This window comes from Lathamus discolor, chromosome 1, assembly GCF_037157495.1.
Source record: "Lathamus discolor isolate bLatDis1 chromosome 1, bLatDis1.hap1, whole genome shotgun sequence".
Lineage (NCBI taxonomy): Eukaryota > Metazoa > Chordata > Aves > Psittaciformes > Psittacidae > Lathamus > Lathamus discolor.
In genome coordinates this window covers 143130341-143151955 of record NC_088884.1, presented here as the reverse complement: position 1 = coordinate 143151955, position 21615 = coordinate 143130341, and positions in this window count along the sequence as shown.

The window sequence follows — 21615 nt, the reverse complement described above, 5'->3', positions numbered from 1 at the left end:
TGCCTTCTAAACTCTTTCTTAGAGAGCAGTCTAGGTGTGGCTGGATCTACTGTTTATGGTCAATGGTTATAAAGGGTTATATATGCACAACGAATCCTTTGTATCATTTAGCTATGATTCAAAGTTTACCATGCTATTAATCATTTACCAAAAATCTGTTGCAGCAAGGAATCTCTTAACCTCGAGGAGTGACCTTGAGAGGCATCCCTACCCAAGGGGAGATCCTGGCATGCAGCCCACTGGGTGCAAGAGAGCTCAGCGGACCCTGGGCTGTCCACTATTTATGTAAGGTTGCTGACTAATTGACTCATAGTCACAGTTACTGACTATTGAAGTTATGGATTTTTTCAAGCGTAACTTGAGTTGGACCTTGACCAGGACTATGGTTGAGAGGGATGCACATTGCTCAGATTGGCCCTTGGCTATTGTGTTGCTATCTATCTCCCCAAAATCCACTTTAAGTCCAAACATATCCATTGCAACCACTAGTAGTGGTTATCATTTGAGCAGAGTTATGGGAAATAAAGGTCAGTCAGGGTGGTGGGGAGCACACCACCACAAAAGCAAGATTTAAACTGAAACAAATCTGAAGAAATCCTACTATGCTAACAGACATAATATCCTGGACTTTGGATCCTCTATATTTTTACAGTTTAACTCTGTTATTTCTTTCTCCAACTCTGATGAAAAAAAAAAAAAAAAAAAAAGAAAAAAAAAAGATTATTATCATTATCAGTAGCAGTTTAGGCTCTTACATGTTCTGATCTATATTTTCTGCTTTCCCCTGCATTTACACATAATAATTGATATGCCTTTTTTTTTAGTCTACTTAATTGATTTTTTTTCCCCACTTGGTATCCAGTTAACATGTATGATTACCAGGGTGAAAAGAAACTGTTGATTTGTCTCCCTTATGGTTTACTTAAACAGGCTTCCTTGTTCAGGGATATTAAAATTCAGACTGTAGAGATGATTCTGTTTTTTTGTTTTGGTTTGGTTTTTTAAGGCAAAATTTAAATTCAAAACATGTAATTCTTTCAGTTGCACATACCAAAAAAAGTTTTTTTACAAAAACATTCAGTCTTGTAAACCTTTTTAATGCTTCTTATTTCTGATATAAAACTGAACTAAAATCTTGAATATGTATTATTCCACAATGTCAGAATGGCATTCCATTAGTCTAGAAGCCTTTTTCACACACACACACACACACACACACAAATGTACATCACTGCAAGTGCTGAGTGTGAAATACATGTTAATGTATTCATCACACTGTATTTAGCAGTATGGTGAAGATAAGATTCTTGCCACTTTAAAATTCTTCAGAATTCTGCTTTATTGGTTTGAAGGACTGACTATAGACTATATTATTTCATACACTTTACAAATTTAGTAGCTTCCTGTTATTGCTTTATTTTTATTTTGTTTTTAATATAAATTATTTGAAAGGATAAGATGTAGTTAAGGTCTTCCCCAAGTAAATATATATGTTCTTCGAGGTGATAATTTTAGGGGTTGTCCAGAAAAATAATTCATCTCAATTCAGTAATAATAAGACAATAAATATTAAAATCTTTTTTTAAATTTAATTTTTCTTACTGATATTAAATTCATTTTGAGAAGGCATAGAAAGACAAAAGGAAAAAAACCTGCATTTTGATAATTTTTATCATTATGATAATTTAATTTTAACTTCTGCATAGAAGTGTTCACAGATTTTTATCAAGGGATTCAGCTTCACACCTTTTCGTTATAGTATAGCCTACCCTTTTGAAAGATCTCCAGTCATGTCTTATCTATGTCAAGTGGTGATTAATTTCAAATATACCTGATGAAATAGCTAATGTAACTGAAATAAAAATTTTACTTCTGAAACACATTTGTAACTTTTGTTGGTTTTAATTTACTCATTGCAATCTTAGCTGCCTTTTTCTGATGTTCCACCTGTTGAAAACTTAGGCAGCAAAATTACAGTGAGAATGTCACTCCCATGGGTTGAGATAAGAACAGTCCAGTAACTAAGGAATAACACAAACCACTACTGCTACTACCAATATTAATAATGATAAGGGTAATAACAAAGGGAGAGAATACAACTGCTCACCACCCGCTCAGCAATACCCAGCCTGACCTGAGCAGTGATTTAGCCCTTCTGGGTAACTGCCCCCCATTTATATAGTGGGCATGACGTGCCATGGTATGGAATACTTCTTTGGTTAGTTTGGGTCAGGTGTCCTGTGTCTGTTTGCTCCCAGCTTCCCCTCCTCCCTGTCAGAGCATGAGATTCAGAATGTCCTTGGTCAGAGTAAACATCACTGAGCAGCAACTAAAAACATTGGTGTTATCAGCGCTGCTCCCAGGCTGAAAGTCAAAAACAGAGCACTGCACCAGCTACTAAGAAGGAGAAAAATGACTGCTACCACTGAACGCAGGACACCTGAAAGATCAAACCCTTTGGTTATAGCTTATTAAAATCATAACCTGAACTTTTCCAGACTGCATTATCTCATTTGAAATGTCAAAGACCGTGTGACTTTTCAGCTACAAGAATGACTTCAGATATTTTTTTAGGGTGTAATTCATTAATGTCTACGCAAAATTTCTCTTGAGTAACTTTTGCTGCTTTATTCTGCTTCCATTTAGCATAACAGAGAATGTATTTTTGTCACTTTTATCAGATTATTGAAGCCATTAAAATTATATATTTTTAGTGGTCAGCTTAAAAATACATTTTCCACCTTAAAAAAAAAAAAACATTTCAATAGTTATATTTATTTGCAGTGGTAGTAGAAAGATTTTTTCCACCAATACAGAACAGAAATAAAAGAATTTTGGCACAAAATGGATATAGAACAGAAATAAATTATTTTTGGTACAAAATGCATTAAACCAGTCAAACATTTCAGCTAAACATGAATTGGAAATACCAACACCATGGAATATATGTAAAATGCAGTACTTATGAATTCAGTATGAAAGAGGAAATGTAGATAGAAGAGCTAGACATCTCTTCTGACCATATCTTGCTTTATTTTCTTAAATAAAACTACTTAGAAATCGGAGGTGGGGGCTTGAGGCTGGTGGGGTGGGAGGAGAGAGCAGAAAAAAACCCAAACCAAACAAGAAAACTTCTATACAGATATTACTGTATTTAGACTTTTTTTGTTCTTAAGTGGAACAGGACATAATTATTGTCACAGCCATTTGGAGAACAGGAAAAAAAAAAATCAGGCAGAAGGCCAACCAGCTGTGACCAGAATAAATGTACAGCATACTCCCTATTGTGTGTTTTAGTTTTGATGAAAATCTGAAAGCAAATTTTAATTTAGGATTCTGTGTATTAATGTTTCTATAAAAATATTATAGTCTCTTTTCCATACATGAGCATCTTAGGATGAACTCTATTCCTATTTCCTGGTTAATCAGTACTTAAGTCACTTTGGAAATTGCAAGGGAAGTGTCAGTGTGTTTCCCTCTAAAGTTTGGCTTCGTTTGCCTTTGTTAACATTTAGTACAATAAAACTTTAAACTGTATGAGTGTTTCCTACTTTTTCTATAAGATAATTTTTCATTTATTGCATAGAATGATTGTTGACCCTGGCCAACAGCCAAACAGCCAAACGGTTGCTTGTTCACTCTTCTTTCCCATGGGGTGAGAAGAAAATAGAAGGAAGGTGAGAAGACACGTGTATCAAGATAAAGGAAGTTTAATAGGTGAAGCAAAAGTTGTGTGAGTAAGCAAAGCAAAATAAGGAATTTATTCACTACTTGCCAATTGCAGGTAGATGTCCTGTCACTTGCTGGGAAGCAGGGCCTCACCTCACGACGCATAAAAGTTTCTTAGGAAGACAAATGCTGTAGCCATGAATATACTTACTTTTTTTCTCATTTGGCCAGTTTGAGTCAGCTGTCTGGTTTTGTTCCTTCCCTACTTCTTGTCCATCCCAGCCTATTTGTTATGTGGCAGAGCTGCAAAACGGGAAAGCCTTGACACTGTGCAAAAACTGTTCAGCCATAGTCAAAACACTGGTGTTTTATCAACACTTTTTTATTCACAAATCCAAAGTACAGCACTGTATGGACTGCTAAGAAGCAAGTTCCATCCCACTCACAACCCATACAGTAATACAAGTTGAATATGCCCTTTTAATTCAGATTTGTGGATTTTCATCTAAATCATCATTTCCACGTATGTATGATACTAGGCCTCATTTATTGTAGAGTATCAAATCAAAATCTTAACAGGGAATCAATCTTTTCATGGACTCTTTGACAATAGTTATCACTCTATCATTTGAACCACTGACAATGTTAATGAACATACTTCCATAACACTATGGAAGTATATTATAGTATACCTAGTATATAAGCATCCTGTAAAAACATGCAAAGGGGAGCAGAGCTAAACATAATCTTGTAAGGCAGTTTAGGGCATGAAGAATCTGAAGTTACAGATTTAGTGGTAAGTATCCTTTCACATCATCAAATCACCACAATACTTTCAATTTGAACTATGAACTTGTATATGAATTAGACTGAAAGATATCACTTTAGGTGCTTAAAATTAGGAAAACAATTAAAAAAATTAGGTATGGCAACAGTTTAATTTACATTTAGCACTATGTAGGAAATGCTTAGCAGAGAGACAGCTTTCCAGTCTGGTAGTCAGCTTCCAACATGGATTCAGGCTTCCTCTTTGTCCTGCTCTCTGTTTTCTCTAAGTATATACCCTCCTGCTTCTAGGCCACGGGGAAAGACTCTGCCACACAATCTGTATTTGTCACAAGAAAACAGCCCATTTTCTAGGAACTGGACTTATAATTAGATGTGCCAGGTAATTCTAACAACAGATGGCACTATTCATTTTTTTTGTAACTGCAGAATGACTCCTTATTTCGAGTGAAAGTTACTAATTTCTCTTAAAAGAGAGTTTGCTTGAATTATTTGTAAAACTAAGCCAAAAAATTACCACTATAGGATGTACACATATTTTAAATAACTGAAATTCAGTAGTTCAATAGGGTTTTCTTATTTTTCACTCAGGATTGCCTCTTTCCTTTGGAAATCTACAACTATGTAAGGAAAGGACACTTATCCAAATACAACTAAAATCATTATTGACATAACAGTGAACACCTTGCCCTGAATAAACTGGTCAGCGTGTCCTGAATCACTACTAACAGGCTATGACTTCCTTCAGTGTCCTGTTAAGTGATTTTTAGATCAAAGCAGTTATTCCTTTTTGTGGAAATCTTTCTTAACACTATTTGGCAATTCATTCACACTGCGCTACTTTCAGGAGCTATGTTCATGTATTCAATCTTCTTCCATCTTCAATGATTCCACATGGGCTAATCGAATTCAGTTCACAACTGCAAGCAGAAATGTATTTGTGCCTTTAGGTTGCCTTCTAGTCACCTCATTCTTACTAAAAATGAATTCTTCAGGAAGTCAGCTGAAGTTGTAAAAAGAGTTTTTGAAGTAGCCAAGTATAAAATGGTTATATCTTAAAAATTGCTAAGAAATTATTGTTTGAAGGAAAAGGAAAAAGAACTCAATCTCTAGCACTTACTTTTCTGATCTAAGGATATAACATTCCCTTTCTTTTACTCATGCAAGAGTCATTGCAGCTCCTACCTCAAGGATTGTCAAAATTATAAAAAAATATTACTTCTGGTTCATTATTCACAGACAGAGGAAAGACATAAAACAAAGTCAAAATTCAAGCAAGGAGGGATCAAGAGTTTTTCAGGAAAGCTTTCTGATGACATTATGCCTAATAAACAGGGGACAAAAGATCAAAAACACAAAACCAAAACCAATTTCAATATGTCAAGAAATAAGCTATAGAGCAGAGATTTGTGTCAATACAAAATCCATTTGGGAAAAGATACACTTTTACATGAGAAACTACAATTAGTTATTTAATGGAGTTTATCTAACAGCTGTGTAAGAACATTCTAAACATTATTCTTCTCTAATGGATAGTTAAACTTATCCCTAAAATCATCTAACTTAGATGAAATAGGGTTTTATAATTATAATAATTATTACCATAATTATAATTGTCACTGGATATCACTATCATTATTGTTACTAACATTGAGTCATTATTATTATTATTATGTTATTGGAGGAGACAAGTATTTCTCTTAAACAAACAAAAAAAAATTTCTTCCTCTAAAATAAATACATGTCATTCAAATATATTTCAAGGAAAAGCAAAGTTGTCTTTGATAATCTTGGCCCAAAAGATAAAATTTCCTTCAGTGACAGTCTGGTAATGCTATTAACACTGACAGAGCAATAAAAAGAAAATATTTTTCTTTAATTAATCAAGCAACTGAAAGTCCCAAGTAGTAATAACACAAACTCATGCCAAACTGCATTTGGACTATGGGTTGAATTGAACAGGAAAAAAATATGAGTGAGTCTATAACTATGTTCAGGGACTGTATGAGCAGTTTGTGCTCCGGGTTACATGTTTATTTAATCATTCACTAAAGAATGACCCTGAATTTCCTTCTACTTCTTGACCAGAAAAATTTACAGCAAGATGAACAGGATAAGTAGGTAAACAAAATTATTTTAGTTAGCATTGATCAGTATTAAATGACTACCCTAAGATAAAAAGTCTATAGGAAAGTAATTGGAAATGAGCTACCCTGCTTCAAAAGAAAAAGTCCCTGCTCTGCAATACCTTAGGGAAACAGAGCAATCATAGTTACTCTTATTTCTATGTACTGTTCTATGTCCTGTATGGAGCAGACTTCACTCTTGAGGACTTTAATTACCTTAATATTGCCCCCAAAAGCTTTACATTTGTTCCCATTGTGATTAAGGAGATACACAGAGAAATAAGAAGCAAAGTAATACCCTGATTTATGATGAAAAAAACCAAAAATTTTTGTCCATTAGCTCTTTTATTATGATTCATGTTTAATCTTTAAAGACAATTTGGTATTCCTGAAAGGCTAACACATAATTTTTGGCAATAAAATTTCCATAGAGGAAAAAATTCTGTAATGATGCTTCTTTGTCATACTGTTAGAGAGGAATGATAAAATAGGGATATGGTATTATAAAATCTGCTGAGAATGGACCTCGTTTGTTTGGTTCTCTGTGTAATGTGTGGCTTAGAGACTGGTAAGAATCTTTTTTCTTTCTGTCCTTTCTGAAGGAATCTTCATAGAATGCAAATAAAACAAACATGAAAACTCACTGAGGCTTGAAAAGTTAGTATGCAGATCACCACTGTGGAAAACCTAAATGATTAAAATCCATTCTTGGACACTATGAAGCATGAAGTGTTTTAAAATTTACTTTTTATTAGACTAATCTATATTTCTCACTGAGGTATTGCAAAAATTCATAAAAATTAATAAGGTAGTTTTTTGTTCCTGTTTAAAAATTTATTTAAATTTTAAAATAAGTTCAAAGTCTTTGAAAGCTGCTATGAACATTAGCTTTTACTGTTAGACAATACATCAAAGAAAACATAAAATAACAAGCAAACAACTGACTCTTTGGTGCTGACAACAAGAGCCTTTTATAAACACATTAATGACAGAGATGGTATTTTTCACTCAGTGTTCACTGAGGTATAAGGAATTGAGGGCCCTAAACTGAAATACATTTTCCCCCAGAAGACACTGCCATTTGAACAACTGTTGATTTGTTACCTGGCATGTTGACACCTTATGATGAGTTTCTTCAGAGCTGACTTATCTGACTTTTCAGATAACAAATAATGCACAAAGGAGAGAAAATAATATATGCACACACAAATAAAACCACACAGCCATATATTTTTTTTTAATGGAATATTATCCTTAGTGAATGCTGAGGTTGCTTAGGTGATGCACAAAGACTCATAGAATCAGAACCAGACATTTATTAATCTTACTTTCGTATATTAATGTAATCCAAGTATTAAGGTTAAATAGTTTTCTACTTTATAGAGACACTTTAATACTTCAATTGTATGCATATTTTATATTATATTGTACAATTATTTCTCCCTGTTGCAGGAATAAATAAATGGATTTTAAACATGTACCATAAATACATATTAAATTGTTCAAGTTTGAAATATTGTCTTTATTTTTACTGATATAATCTTTAACTAGGCTTCCAATGATTATATAGAATTTTAATATACAACCATCATTGATAAATGTCATGAAGTAGTCAGTCATCTAATTAATCTTAAAAGTCACTTGTTCATTCTAAGCAAGTCATTAAGGATCACTAGATTGTCAATGAGGCATAAGAATCCTCCCAAAAGGAGTCCCTTGATGAAAAAGATTTAGAGAAAAGAATGTCACAGCTCTAAAATAGAAGCACCAAAGTTTTCTCAGAACAAAATTTCCCTTCTTCGTTGAATACATTGTATAGAGTAATTCAAACAATCATCGCAGATTAGAGTCCTAAGAAGTTTTAAAATGATGAAATTATTTTTCAAAAATAGATCCAGACTGTCTTTTCCTTTTTACTTCTTTTCCCTATCCATAGCACAAATCATGTTGAAAGACATGTAAGACTAGGGAAGAGGATACACTGACTGACAGAAGACCAAGCAATATAATACAAGCCTGCTGTAAAGCCGACAGGCTGAGACTGCTGGGCGAACAGTCCAAGGTCTCTCAAAATTTCCACAACTTTTCTTTGTTTTAAATGTGGTTTCAGTCTGACCTCAGCATGCACACAGCAAACTCATTCTTCTATGGTTTGGAATTTAAATCTAATAAAATAATGAGTGAATACACAAAATTCATGTCATTCATATGTGTGCATGCATGTGTGGGTACACATACTTTTTTAATCAGCTTTAGAAACTGCCTGTTCACTGCCACTTCTAGGTTTTTCCAGATAGAATCAATGCAGCTTGCTTTTCATTCTATTTTATACAGTATTAAAAAAAAATAAAAAACCCAAAGCTCCTTAGGCGGCTGTGGAGGAAGTAAAGTAATCTTTAATTCCATGGAACAGCTTGTCTAGAGTCCAGGCCAAGTAAGCAGTCAAGATAAGTTTACTGAAGGAATGTTCTACAAATACAAGATTGGATTTAAGAAAGTGGTTTCGAGATGAAAAGCATTTGAAATACAACAAGGAGGTACTTTAAGAGTCTGTGAAAGCTTTTCTAATTCAAGACTTTTTTTTCCTCTAACCTTTGCATTCTAACATTTTCTTAAACCATTTTTCTCTCTCCCTAAATATCTTGCTTTGTTCTTTTCTTTCCTCTACTTTCTAGATACTCTTCTGAGTGTTCCCTCCTTGCCTGTGTATTTTGCCCTGCTGCTCCTTTTGAAGTCAGTGCAAATCTCTTATTGATTTCAGTGCGAGAAAGATCAGCTTTCACTCTTTTGCTTCTCTCCATTTTACCATCTCTAATAGCTGGTAGCAAAATCCCACTGACTGTGGCTCTGATCTCTGAAGTGCTGGTACACTGTGCTTTTCAGTTTTGATCCCAGTCAGATCATTTTTTTTGACAGCCAGAACGGTATCAAAATAGAAGCACTACTGTGCTGAAGAAAAAACCCAGGGATTATAAGCTATGTTTTATTCTTTTCAACTAGTGCTGAGGGTTAAGATTTATTGTGTCATGTGATCTCTCTTTCTCAACTACTTATCTTCTTTCAGTTATCATGCTCATGCTGTTCATTAATTCCACCCACTCAGTAAGACAAGATGAAAAGAAGTCAGAACAAGGCAGAAAGCAGTACCTCTTCAGTTTAGCTCATGGAATGACTCCACTAACTATCTCAGTAAAAAACAAGTGAAGAATTTGGGGATATTTATATTGATATGAAATATCAGTAGAAGATACAAATGCCAGCCCTTTTACTTGCAATGATTTGTTTTCATGTCCCACAATAGCAAAGTTAAACATAGCAGGTTACCATGTTTTCATGTCTGTTTGATATCTTGCTTAATAATGTGCCTTATAATCTAGTTATTAGGTGAAGGTTTATCATGATTAAACATTTTGCCTTAAATACAGACAGATGAGTTTGGTTTTGGGTGTAAGACCTGAATGCCTTACATTTAATCTGAAATTTTATTTTGTTTTGTTTGTATGTCTATGTGTATGTGTATAGGTACACATAAATCTACACATATGTATGCATACACAAATGTCAGAGAAAGAGAGATACCATGAACAAGTGGCACTATGCGTCTTAACTGAGAACACCTTCAATTAATAGGGAACATGATGTGACAGATTGTGGTGATCCTGGGACCTACCAACATCTAAACTTATTCTGGAAGACATTGTTTAATGCCTTCAAAAAAGCAGACGAGATTTCTTTCATGATATTACTTTATAGTATCTGCAATTAAAAAAAAATGTATCTAGGTTCAGGAAGTAAGAAAGAGATAATTTTGCATGCTTCCTAAAATCTTACTATGTCAACAGGAACCACTTATGTGAACATGTGAATTGTATTTTTATAATCACACTGGGTGAAGTTTTCCATACTGTCATGGTTTAAACCCACCCAGATCAAACTGATACATTACTATGTTTCTTTTCTGCATGGGAAAATTGTAAATGAAAGTGAAATATAAGATATAAAAACACAGTGAAAAGAACAAAAAGGGGAGAGATGCACATTCTAATTAAGAATACAGAGACATCTTTACAAAAGTGACTGGTGGGTTTTGTGTTCATTATATTAGCATACTTTAAGGCATATCTGGAAATTTAAGAATGCTTAAAAATCTTTTTTTTTTCAGTATTTAAAATTAGGTATTGAAAATGTTTAATTAACATGCATTTTTCACTGAATGAATGTGTCCTTATGCAGCCATGCCCTGTTAATTGATATTATATGGGAAAACATTTTTTTTTAATTGAAATATGCATTTAAAATACATTCTTACATTAAAATGTATTTGTTTAACAATCCAGAACTAAGAATAAATTGTGTCAGGTGTTTTCAGTGCAAATGACACTGCCACGGGAGTTCTGTGACTGTTTCTGATGTTCTTAGTTGAAGATTAATGTCACTATTATAAATAATCAAAAAGTATTTAAAAGTTGAGACTCAAGGAACTACTTCTATTTAGCTGAACAAAATTGTAGCTGAAATGTTGATTAAGCAATGTAGATGGATAAAATAAATTTGAACATTATTTTATTTGTGTCAAAAGTAAAACAAAATCCAATGTCTAGAAGATGGAATACACCAAATTCAGCAGAAAGATGAGTTTACTGTAAAATTAAACTTGGGTCACCTTATAGAAAGATATAACAGTATCAAAGGGGCATTTTAGCTATTATATCATATTTTAAGAAGAGACTTCAAATCAAAAGCAATCTGGTATTTATTCAGTGAAGCCAAAAGATCTAGGATATTCAGAACAGCATACTAAATGAATATCTCTTGTAGCTTTTTAATTAGTAAAGTATAAAGCCAAGGCTTATAAATGCTGACAATTTATTGACAGCTAGTCACCTGTTTGATCCTAACTGAATTATCGTTCTTGACAAATGATACACGAAAGAGTGGCTATATCTTCAGGTTACTTCATTATACATGGATTTTATGAGTGTATCACTAACAATTCTGCCTTTTTCAAGACCCAGAAAAGATTAAAAAAACAATTGGTTGTTCTTTTAAGATCAACAAACCACAATCGTTCACTTACTGATTCTTCACTACATTGTGGTCTTTAGGGCATATTATTTCTATCAGCAAAATATAAGCAAGTTAAAAAGGGCTGGTCACTTTAAGAAAGCTTTGCTTTGGAAGCTTCTGTAAGCCAACGCAAGACAGTTCCTTCATGATTTGTATGCCTATACTATGTGTCAGCATTAAGAAATATAATCAGAGAATCATAAAATAGTTAGGGTTGGAAAGGACCTCAAGATCATCTAGTTCCAATCCCCCCGCCATGGGCAGGGACACCTCACACTAAACTATGTCACCCAAGGCTCTGTCCAACATGGCCTTGAGCACCGCCAGAGATGGAGCATTTACAGCTTCCCTGGGCAACCCATTCCAGTGCCTCACCACCCTAACAGAAGAGAACTTCCTCCTTATGTCCAATCTAAACTTTCCCTGATTAAGTTTGAACCCATTACCCCTTGTCCTGTCACTACTATCCCTAATGAATAGTCCTTCCCCAACATCCTTATAGGCCCCATTGAGATACTGGAAGGCTGCTATGAGGTCTCCACACAGCCTTCTCTTCTCCAGCCTGAACAGCCCCAACTTTCTCAGCCTGTCTTCTTAAGGGCAGGTGCTCCAGTCCCCTGACCATCTTCCAGTCCCCTGACCATCTTCCAGTCCCCTGACCATCGTGGCCCTCCTCTGGACTTATTCCAACAGTTCCATGTCCTTTTTATGTTGAGGACACCAGAACTGTACGCAATACTCCAAGAGAGGTCTCACGAGAGCAGAGTAGAGGGGCAGGATCACCTCCTTCGACCTGCTGGTCACGCTCCTTTTGATGCAGCCCAGGATACGGTTGGCTTTCTGGGCACACCGCTGGCTTATGTTCATTTTCTCATTGACCAACACCCCCAAGTCCTTCTCCTCAGGCTGCTCTAAATCTCTGCCCAGTCTGTAGCTGTGCCTGGGATTGCTCCGACCCAGGTGTAGGACCTTGCTCTTGTCATGGTTAAACTTCATAAGGTTGGCATCAGCCCACCTCACAAGCATGTCAAGGTCCTTCTGGATGGCATTCCTTCCCTCCAGCGTATCAATTGAACCACACAGCTTGGTGTCATTGGCAAACTTGCTGAGGGCGCACTCAATCCCACTGCCCATGTCACCAACAAAGATGTTAAACAAGACCGGTCCCAACACTGATCCCTGAGGGACACCACTTGTTACTGGTGTCCACCCGGACATCGAGCCATTGACCACAACTCTTTGTGTGCGGCCATCCAGCCAGTTCTTTATCCACTGAGTGGTCCATCCATCAAATTGATGTCTCTCTAATTTAGAGACAAGGATGTTGTGTGGGACAATGTCGAACACTTTGCACAAGTCCAGGTAGATGACATCAATTACTCTACCCCTGTCTATCAGTTCCGTAGCCCCATCATAGAAAGCCACCAAATTGGTCAGGCAGGATTTCCCCTTAGTGAAGCCATGCTGGCTGTCACCAAGCACCTTATTGTTTTTTCATGTGCCTTAGCATGAATATTAATCATAAAGTTCTATCATAAAGTAATAGTTCAGCTTCTGAGTTCCAGTAATAAAACTATTTGTTCTCTGCCAAGAATGTGTCATTCGTACCATTTCTGCTGCTGTTTCCAGCTTCTCTGAATATTTTTGAGTTTTTTTGTCAAGGTCCGTATAGTAATGCATTGTCTTGAATTTCACATTACGAGGTGTGTCTAACATCACTGGAACTATACGGATTAATTGCTAAAAAGTTTATATTATTGATTTCTCTTAAAAAAAATAAAAATCATTGTTAAGTACATAGAAGCATTATGTTTAAGAATCAGGAATACAACATTGTGACCCAAGCCTACCAGCATAACTTCAGCCTTCTGTCATAAGAATTAAGCTGGTAGTTGAACCCCTTAGTACTTTTATAACTGAATCTTTATATGGTCCCTTATGAACTGATTTATGACACATTGTTTTTGTTATTTAGTCTTGCCTTTTGTTGCTTAACAGCTCATGTCATGAAATTCTACCTGATTTGCCTATAGGCAAGTCCTATCTCTAATTCATGACAGTGTATTCAAATAACTACAAGCAGGAAATTTCTTTTTTTTGTTTATTTTTTGGTAACTATTCCTTTCCTCTGAAGACACTCTGAGCTTGACTCCCAACACATGATTCCTTACCGTTCAGTTGGTATCAGCAAAGGAAAAAATTATGCTCGAACAGGAAAATAATTCTAATTAAAATGAAAATAAGGGATCATTACTCTGCAATTGTGCCAATGAAACATAGTCTCCATGCCATATTTTTTTAAATTTATCAGGCTTTTTATAGATTACAGGGAAGGGGTCTGAATTACTGTCTAGTACATTGTATATAAAATAATCAGTCTATGATTGTTTCTGTGCTACAAAGCCATCTCTTAACAGCATTTTATGTCTTCTTTTCTTTCATATGTGTTCTTCCAGAACAAGAAGAAAACTTAGAATAAGGATGTATTTGGTTTAAATTGAAAGGTTTTAGTGGGGACTGGCTGCAGGGGTGGTCTCTGTGGGAAGGGGCAGGGCCTTCCTGTGTCAGACTCGTGGTTCCAGCCACTTCTTGCTGGCTCCAGTGGTCCCACTACAGGACACAGCTGAGCCCCTCAGCCAACCTGGTGGCACCTCAGTGAAAATGTAAAAGAAGAAAGGCAAAAACTCTGTGTAGCAGCTGTAAGACAGAGGAGTGAGAAAAAAAGAGTATGAGAGGAACAATAAGGTCTGTGAAGCCGGAGGGGGAGGAGGTGCTCCAGGTGTCGGAGCAGACTTTCCATGCAGCCGATGGGGAAGAACAAGGTGAGGCAGCTTGTCCCTGCAGCCCATGGAGAGGGCAATTCCATGAGACACAACAACATGGAGCAAATACACACACTGCAGCCAATGGAGACCATGCTGGAGCAGTGGCATGTGCCCTGAAGGAAGCTGCAGAGGAGCATCCATCTTCCTGGAGAAGAGCCTGCAGAGGAACAGTTTTTCTGGCAGGACCATGGGAGCCATCCCTGCTGAAGTAATCTGTGCCCAAAGGACTGTGCCCCATGGAAAGGACCTGTGCTGAAGCAGTTCTTGAAGAGCTGCAGCCTGCAGGAAGGACCCGCATTAGAAGGTCCGTTCATGAAGGACTGTTCATGAAGTCCGCTCATGAAGAACTGTTTCCTGTGGGAGGGAGCCCATGTGGAACAGGAGGAAAGCAGGGATGAACTGTTATGAACTCCCCATTCCAATCTACACTTGGGTAAGTGACCAAAATGCATCTGTATATGCAAGAAGGAAGCAAGTATGAGAATGACTTTAAATGGACCTTTAGTTAAACCCAGTGTAAAAAAATGTAATTGTAAAAATTGTACAAAATGTAAATGTAAAAATGTTAAATGCACAAGTAAATATTGTATAAAAAAAAAAAAAAAAGTGTAGTGGTTTTTGTGTTCCAGGGGTGTTTAGGTTTTTCCTGGACTACTGCCATAATCAGGATAACAAAATGGAATAAATGAGGTTTGTAGACTTCAGCTATTTGGGTAATTAAGCTATACATAAAGTACCAGATGTTTTGTTTTTTAACAGAATTTCTTTGGCATCTTATTGATTAGGTTGTCGGAAACAAAATTTAACATAAGGCAGCAGAATTCAGTTGATCAGTTCTTTACAATTAAGGGTAGCTGCTATGTATAATAGGCATAAATTTTTCCTACATGGGTTGTAGAGAATAATGCTGTCTGAATTTAAATTATATGACATATATTAGACTATTATACACAGGTGTAAATAATCTAACACATAGTAATCAACCTTTTACTTATATATCTACAGCTCTACTAAAACCACTAATATTCACTTGCTATCTTTGAAGAGGACATTTCACCAGGTTTCAGCTCAAAAAATATTCATCGTATGGAAACAACAGCTGGAAGCTAATTCTATATACTGACTGCGATCCTTCTCAAAATAGCATGCAATAAATATTTCCATTTAAATCAATCAAGCACATGGGCATGTATTTGTGGAAAAAAATAACTCATGTGCAAGTCTAAAAGAAGCAAGATTTATTTACAGTTGAGTTTTAATATTTATTCCCATATCGGGAAGAGCTCAAGCATTATTTATAACTTATGTAATAGTTCATCTATACATGACTGTATTGTGGTTCTGGTATTACATGTCTCTTTGATCTTTTAAAATGTGATATAAGGCCATTCTGCAGGCTGTTGAACTTCTGAGAAGGTACCTCCCACACTCAATATCTAGTTTAAATTAGTGTTCTTTCTTTTAGTTCTTTCCTGTTAGGGTGGTGAGGCACTGGAATGGTTGCCCAGGGAGGTTGTGAGTGCTCCATCCCTGGCAGTGTTCAAGGCCAGGTTGGACGAAGCCTTGGGTGGGATGGTTTAGTGTGAGGTGTCCCTGCCCATGGCGGAGGGGTTGGAACTAGATGATCTTAAGGTCCTTTCCAACCCTAACTATTCTATGATTCTATGATTCTATGAGTGTAAGGAAACTCATCATATAGTTCTAGAGGTTTAACTAAAGCCAGGTTGTAGTTGATTCAAAATTGAAATGGAAAATATATTTGACATTATATACAGTTTAGCTTCTTATGTGTAGGTGAAGTAAGATGAAGGCAGGTATGATGCCATATTTTCTACTTTTCTCTCATCTGTCTTTGAATTAGCAGGAAGTTTCATCCTCTGGTCAATTTGAAGAACATGAAATTGTTAGTACTCACATAGATAAAAAAAAAATAAAATAGTGTTTGTGGGGTTTTTTGTTTTATTTTGTGTTGGCCTAGAAGCCAAGGTCATAAAAAAAGTATTAAACTGTACACTTAAAGACATTTTATCTGAAGAGAATAAGATATTCCTGTCAAAGGCAGATTTGACTATAGCCCCAGAGACGAAAGACAAGTGACTAATCATTTCAGTTCATTGTCTGATTTCATTTTTTTTAACTATTAGAAAATAAGCTGCACAGAATAAAAGTAATATCAAGGGTGAAGGTCGGTTGGAATATTGTTGTACCGACACTTATAAAAGAAAACAGCTCCAATGTATTTCAGATAATCAGAGACTTTTACATATTCACCAATAAAAGATGCCAAAGTTCTGTTAATAGCAAATTTAAAGTGACTTTTCTTTTGGTGATTAAACCCAGCAGGCACGCTTGTTTTACAAACAGCATGTAACTCCTTTTGTGTATAATTTGTTGGGACACATAATGTATTTGCTCTCACAGACAAAGAAATGCGAGAGCTTTAATATATTTCATGTAACAGATCACATTTAGGAGATACTTATAATGGAAGGTTTTCATCTGACTGACCAAACTTATTAGAGTGAGGTCCCAGATTGCTGTTAGCTGCTGTTCTTCTCCAGCTTTGAGACTTTCCAAATAATCCTGAGTAGTACACACGGGAAAGTGTTTATTTCAAAAAAAAAAAAAAAAAGTAAAAGAGTGATGGGTTTTGAGGAAATATTTAATATTTCTTAATTCACCGTTTATTTTTACCATCTCCATACTGAACAGAGATATGTAAATAATGTCCACTTTCATCTATTGATCTCAGAGATACAGGACAGGTAATTTTTTTACTATATGGTTTCTACAAGGGCAATAAAACCCTATTACTGAAGAACAGTATTCATAGCACATAAAGTTATAAAGTATACTCTCAAATTAAGCAAGCAAATAAAATGGCTTTCCAAAAATAGTTCTCAAAAGTAGTTCTCATCCACTACTCTGTAATTTGCTGTCTTGTGCTTCCATCTTATATAAGGTTTTCTCTGCTTAACTTCAGGCCATATGTTTCATATTCAATGTACATATTACAAAGCATCATGCTTCTCTGTCAGATTGTGCTTTTTTATGGATTTTTACTTCCAACCAGAAGCACATGTGATTAAAGCAGAAACATGTATCTTATGTGAATATTTACATTTCACATGGACTATCTGAATGCTGTCTGTAAAATCATGTTATTTAATTATTAAAAGCACACGCTAAACAATCTAGCTCAGATTTTAACTGTTGATATTCTATAGCCTGCCTCTTGAGATAGATACACATATGTAGTAACACAAGTTGCAGTGTTCAGAGCAGGGATTCAAGTCCACTGCAGAGCACTAGTCTCTTAGCTGCCACAGTTCTGCTCATCTGTTTTAGTGGCAGATATGTGCATTCACTAGTTGTTTGGGAAAAGCAAATTAAATTGCTAATTCTGTTTCTGGACTCTACTCTCTTTTACTGCTGTGCATTAATTCTATTAACACACCCATTGAGAAACTACGTGCCAACATGAATAACAAGCACAAATGAAAGATAGTTCTGCAGTTCCTTAAATAGGTGATAAAAGGGCAAACTGTGTGGTAGGCAATAACAGTGAGACACAAAATAAACAACAATATTTGTCTTGGCAGAGTACGAGCTGATACTGAAATCTTTATACAGTCTTTCCAATTTATCATGTTAAAATTTGTTATACAGGACTCAGAAAAATGAAAGCTACATTTACAAAACTTGTGAGACACAAAAAAAGGCATCCTTATGGTTCTAGTCTCCATGCTCACAGACTCAACAGTGTTACTAACATTAACAATCTAAATTATTTAATCAATGAAAAAAACCCACTATTACAATTAAAAACTTATGCAGAAATTCCCTAGTGTATCCATCTTCGCTGGTGTTATGCTGTCGTGGTTTAAACAAAGTCAGCCATAAATCACACAGCTCGTTCACTCACTCTCCCCTTCTTGCCCTCCCCCTATGCCCAGAGGGACGGAGAGGAGAATCAAAAAGAATGCAACTCCCACAGGTTGATGTAAGAACAGTTTAGTAGCTAAGGTATAACACAAATCACTACCGCTACCACCAATAATAACAATGGCAAAGGAAATGACAAGAGGAAAGAATACAACACCTCAACACCAGCCAACCAGTAACTCGCCCCACTCCCCCCAGCCAAGCACCGACCGATACCTCGTCCAACCCAGCCCTTCGGGTAACTCCCCATTACATCCTGGGCATGACGTGCTGTGGTATGGATTACCTCTTTGGTCAGTTTGGGTCAGGTGTCCTGTCTCTGCTTCCTCCCAGCCTCCCGTCCTCCCTGGCAGAGCATGAGGCTCACAAAGTCCTTGGCCAGACCAAACATTTGAGCAGCAACTGAAAACATCGGCGTTATCAGCACTGTTCCCAAGCCAAAAAATCAAAACACAGCACTGCACTAGCTACTAAGAAGGAGAAAAATGACTGCTACTGCTGAACCCAGGACAGTATCCACCCCTTATTCCATACCATTCACGTCATTCTCAGATCCCGCATTTTCAATATACCATCACTCTTATCCCAGTGCACTCTTATCTTAGTGCATGGACCAGTCCCTATAAAGCTGCTGAGTCCATCTGGTCCATGATGTCAGGCTCCATCTCTTGTAACAGTCTCTCCGAGCAGGAGAGCCTGTGTGCAGTGTTCACACTCGTGAATAACCTGGGCAAGAGTGTCCATTGCTAAGTCCACCCCTCGATCATGAGTCCATCTCTATGTTGCATCTCTGCCTTGATGGCCTGAAGTGTCATGGGACCACCAGGCCAAAAATAATTCACAGTCCCTTTCAGCAGTTTATGCAGCTTGTTGCTGAGGACTCCATATAGCTGCCTTCCATCTTCCGACGCTTCCAAAGCACTGGAGGTGCCCAGTGGACCCGATACTCACTCATACTGTCCCACACACCCTGCCACTCATGGCTGTCCAGCCTCGGGGAAGATCTCTTGGTCCTCCCATACTGTCATCTTACCCCAGACAAGAAGCAAACCTGACTCTGCTTAACTTCTGAGATCAGACAAAATGGCCGTGGGTAGAACACACTCTGTGGGTGTGCCAGCATGCTGATCCCCATCACAATCAGCAGGCAGGTCCCAAGGGTACCCAAAGGCCATTCAAACCCTTCAGAACTCTCAAATGATGCTGCTGTACTTGTCCCTGGGGCTGGTGTAGCTGCTGTGCTTGCCGGCTCTCCCACCACCAGCTTCTCTTTTCCTGGGTGCAGATCTTCCTCCTCCGCCGTGCTGGGAAATGCTGCGTGGACTCCTGCGTCCTCCTGGGGCTCGGCGGGCGGCTGCCGGGGGATGCTCTCGGCCACCGCGGGGCTCTGCTCGGCTGTGGGGCTCGGCTTCTCCGCCACCTCCTCCCGCTGCTCAGCAGCCGTCTCTTTCCCGGCCTCCGGCCCCGCTCCCGCCGCCGCCTGGTCCCCGGGGCCGCTCCCCCTCTGCTCCCCGCAGCCTCACAAAGACAGAGGCGAGGACAAGGGCCAGGACAGTGAAGAGCAGCGGGACGGCCAGGTACAAGTCCACGGCTACATCCATCCCACCCTACTGCCAGAGCCCAACCGTATTACAAGTCTTTGCCATAAAGTACAGTGAAACAAGAACCTTAGCCCAAGCCCCACACTTGATAAACACTAACACAGCAAATACCAGCTCTAAGTAATGTACTGCATTCTGAAACTGTGAGATCAAGAGAAACAACTTTGAGAGCCAATAAATCAGCATTGTGATGACTATAAATCTGATCATCTCTGTCGTTATCTCAACCCTTCATGCCCCACGTTGGGCACCAAAAAGAACTGTCGTGGTTTAAACAAAGTCAGCCATAAATCACACAGCTCGTTCACTCACTCCCCCCTTCTTGCCCTCCCCCTACACCCGGAGGGACGGAGAGGAGAATCAAGAAGAATGCAACTCCCACGGGTTGAGATAAGAACAGTTTAGTAACTAAGGTATAACACAAACCACTACTGCTACCACCAATAATAACAATGGTAAAAGAAATAACAAGAGGAAAGAATACACCACCTCAACACCAGCCAACCAATAACTCACCCCACTCCCCCCAGCCAAGCACCAACTGATACCTCATCCAACCCTGCAGTCCCCCCAGCCCTTCCGGGTAACTCCCAGTTACATCCTGGGCATGACGTGCTGTGGTACGGAATACCTCTTTGGAGAGTTTGGGTCAGGTGTCCTGTCTCTGCTTCCTCCCAGCCTCCCGTCCTCCCTGGCAGAGCATGAGGCTCACAAAGTCCTTGGCCAGACCAAACATTTGAGCAGCAACTGAAAACATTGGCGTTATCAGCACTGTTCCCAGGCCAAAAAATCAAAACACAGCACTGCACCAGCTACTAAGAAGGAGAAAAATAACTGCTACTGCTGAACCCAGGACATATGCTTACCATCCAGATACACAGTACCGATACTCCTCAAGAAGAAAGTTTGAATTGTTACATCAAAGTGTCAGCATCCCAAATTCTTCACCAGGATGAGTGTGGTGTTGATGGTGGCATTTTCTTTTCTTAAATCCAAGATTCACTTGCGACTATTTATGTATGTTTTCAACACAATTTTTTAAACCTTGCTTTTTCTTCATAGGTCTACAGGTCCTATTGCAATTGAAGTTGCTATCTAAGGTCTATTTCATGCATTATTTATTTTACTTGCTGTTTCTTCAATTTGTTACCCTTAAAAAACACTTTGTCCAGATCTCTTTAAATGACTGCTAGTGAGCTATCTATATTCCCAGTGTCCTCCATTGTCATACTTTGCCCCTTCTGTTGTCATGCTATGCCTCCATTCCCTTGCACTACATCCTCCATCTCCCGTTTCAAGAGGCAGCATCGTGCATTCTGGTTTACAAACCTACAGCTACTTCTGATATAGGATAAGTATGCATAAATTCAAGAACAGGAAGATTTTAAAATATCCATTGAAATTTTGGACTGTTTAAGTGGTAAAGCCATCTAATCATCCCACCAAAAGGAATGTTCTGGAGGTTTTATATCTAACGCATAAAATCAGAAATGCTAATTTAAATATTCATGGTATAAGTGCCAAAATAACAATGCTATCCTGTTGATGCGGGAGTCACGGACAATGCAGAAACGATCAATGTGATCAAGCAATTGC